Raw genomic sequence first — 3,428 nt, 5'->3', positions numbered from 1 at the left:
ATAATCACGATGGGTGTGTCAGAGGCAATGAGATTGGCACAGGATAGAGCACGGTTTAGGGCTGTTGTACATAGGGTCGCTATGAGTCACAAACGACTCGACAGCACATAACAACAACAACATTCCTCATTTCATCTCTTCTCTTCAAAGATGAGTCACCCTGATGTTCTGCTGGCCACTGGCCTCAATATTCAGATGGCTGCACCTGAAAATATCTTATTCAGAAACAGCAACTACTCCCTCAAGTACCAACAAAGAGGAAAAACAGAGGATAGGGGAAAGCTGGTTCATTTGACATGGCTCCTTTCATACAAAATAGGGTCACTTATGTCAACTGCTATCATTTCAAGCACAGGCTGGATCCTGAGAAGACAGCAGGCATCTGGTGGGCATCTGGGAAGTGTCAGGCTTGCCAAGAACCTGCTGATTGGAAGGAACCAGAGCTGATCGGGACAAGGGGTGCTACGTTGGACAGAGGGGTGTTGCAGTCCTCCCAGAGTCTTGGTGGCTGAGCCCCCCAGTGTCACCTATCTGACCCCAGGCTCTGACACTTGGACAGGGTCTGCATGGCTCAGTCCACCTCCTTTCCCCAGCTTTCCAAGTCAAGGTGGGTTGTACACAACTAATTCAGAGCAGGAGGTATTGGAGTCCAGCCTTGGGGGGCATGATGTGGTGATAGAAGTGGTTATGGGGAATGGGTTCCAGAACAGACAGCTGAGGCCTTAAAAGGGGCCTGGAAGAGTGAATAGGGGAAGAAAGCATGTTTGCATGGGCTCATGATTTGGATCGTTGGGGAGCCAACGCTAATGTATAAGGGTTGTGGTGGAATGGCTGGAGGGGCATATCGGAAGATTGTTCATGGTTTCGGGGCTTTAACAGGTGCAGAGACCTTCAAGTGGGTAAAGGTACAGGGTCAGCGAGAGCATGGGAGCCCCTCAATGTGATCGGTGGACGTAGTGACCACCATAATGAGCTTGAGCTTGACAGAGACATGAGGATGTGCAGGACAGGGCAGGGGTCAGAGCTCTTGGTCACAGGACCACTAAGTGTCAGAGTTGACTCAAAGATAACTAACAACAACAGAGGCCTTCCCCAGAGAAAAGGGAGAGGAGTGTTAGGACCACAGATAGTCTCTAAGGTGATCTGGGCACAGTTTCTGGCAGAGGTGGGGACAGAGGAGCAGCTGGAAGGGTTGGTATGAAAGAGCATTATGAAGGTCAGAGTGAGCCAGCCTGCCTGCTGGGGTGGAGTGGAGTGGGGTCTGCAGCCCCAGAGTTGGTCTCAGCCTCCCTGCAGGAGGACTCAGTCTTGAGGCCCTCTAGAGGAGTCTGGCAGCCTAGTGGTAGGAAGCTGCATTGCAATCCCAAAGGCACACAGTTCTAATCCACCAGCTGTTCCTTGGCAGAAGGATTGGCCATCTCTCTTCCTGTGCCATTAACAGACTCTGAAAACCCACCAGAGGGTCAGTTGTGGGTGCATTCTAACTTGATGGCACAATAGCAACCAGCTGACCCTTGATGTCAGGAGTTGGGGGGCTGCCTGGTGTGAGACTATTGGTCACTGAGCCAGGAAGGGGGTTTACCAAGAGTGATGGTAATGGGCCTGGGGAGACTGAGTTTAAGCCGACCGAAACCTTTCCCTCCAGCTCCTAGAGCCTCAGTCCTGCTGCCATGTTTCTTCTGTCCAGGCCTCTCCATCCCCCAGACAGCTTGAGTAGACCCTCAAGTTCTGTCCATCATCTCCATCTTGGGCCAGAGAATCCAGGTCTGGGGTATACCTGCTTACCCATTATACCACTTGATGGGCCTTTTCAATCACTTTGTTTAGACCTCACACCAGCACATGAAGTTGTAGTTGTAAGGAATAAAACAACAGCAAACCCTCTTATATAAAATGGGAACTAAGGCCAGGACAGGGTAAGTCACCTATCTTCTGGGGAGATGGGGGACCCCAGAGCCAAGAGGATGGGATGGGTGAGCCGAGAAGATTTGCTGCGAAAGGGATAGAGGTGGGCCTGGGAATGCAGAGAATGAATTGGAGATGAGACCCCCCTCAAGGTTACAGACACACACTTGAAGCTGAGAGGCGGCTGCAGGGCAGAAGAGAGATCCTGAGTAGAGAGGACCAGAGAGGAAATGTGAAGGTTTCCTCTGAGGAGCAAGGGGCTCTGGAATTTGAGGAGCCCCAGAGTGTAGGAGATTTCAAAGCAAAAACTCTAAATAGTACGGGGTTTCCCAGGTCTAGAGACACATCTGGGTCCAGCTGAGCCCCCTTCTCTCAGTCAGGGCAGAACAAGTGGATGGGCTCAGGGTGGGAGAGGAAAAAGACATTCAGAGGAGGGGAGATGGGCAACATCACACTCTTCCCAGACTTATAAAACTACCAGAGAGTTGGACCTGGATCTGGACCTATTCTCGGACATCTGACCCAGGTGATTGAAGGATGCCTGGGAGGGCCCCCTAAAAGCACATGGAGAAAATCACTAGAACATTCCCGAGATGAGATACAGAGACTTCAGCTCAACTCCTTGGGACATGCCATCATAGAGACTGATAGCTAGTTGTGGGTCGCTATGAGTGGGAATTAACTTGACAGCAGTTGGTCAAGGGCCTCTCTAAACTGCTGAAGAGGAAACACTAAATGCTGGTGAGGCTGTGGCGAGACTGACTTTCTTTTTCCCTGCTGGTGAGAATGTAAAATGGTACAGTCACTATGCAAGGCAGTGTGGCACTTTCTCAAAAAGGTGGAAATAGAAATACCATTTGACCCAGCAATTCCACTACTGGGAATACACCCTAAAGAAACCAGACCTGCCCCCCCAAATAGATATATGTATGCCTATTGCTGTGGTTATTGCTGCATTATTCATAATAGAAAAGAGATTGGAACAACCAAAGTGCCTATCAACAAAAGCGTGAATAGAAAAACTATACTACATTCACACCATGGAATATTATGCAGCACAGAAAAACAATAAACTTGTAAACATTATACATAGGGTAGTCTGGAGGACATTATGCTGAGTGAAATATCTCAGTCACAAAAGGACAAATGCTACATAATACCACTGTTATAAATTAGGACAGGCATGGGTGGTGGTAGGAAGAGAATGGGAACACAGGGGATAGATCATGAATACTGTGGTAGATCAGACAAGGGGAAATTATGTCTGAAAGGAATATGTGAGGAGGCATTATATGGAGCATTGTAAGGTCTGCTGGGGAAGAGTGAGGAGGTGAGGAGGAGCCACAAAGAAAATTTACAACAAAGTACAGAAATATTTGGGAAAAGAAATAAAGTGCTAAAGAGAAAGAATATCTCTTTAAGTTGTGCCTGAATTGACTACAGGAAGCATGGAGCCACAGGAAGCGTGGGATAGCGTTGCCTGTGGTTTTTTTAAAATTTTTTTTATTATTAAATTTTATTAG

The sequence above is a fragment of the Elephantulus edwardii genome, unplaced genomic scaffold (assembly GCF_000299155.1).
Source record: "Elephantulus edwardii isolate Elephantulus edwardi_28Jun2011 unplaced genomic scaffold, EleEdw1.0 scaffold00315, whole genome shotgun sequence".
NCBI lineage: Eukaryota > Metazoa > Chordata > Mammalia > Macroscelidea > Macroscelididae > Elephantulus > Elephantulus edwardii.
This window is presented reverse-complemented; position numbering follows the sequence as displayed.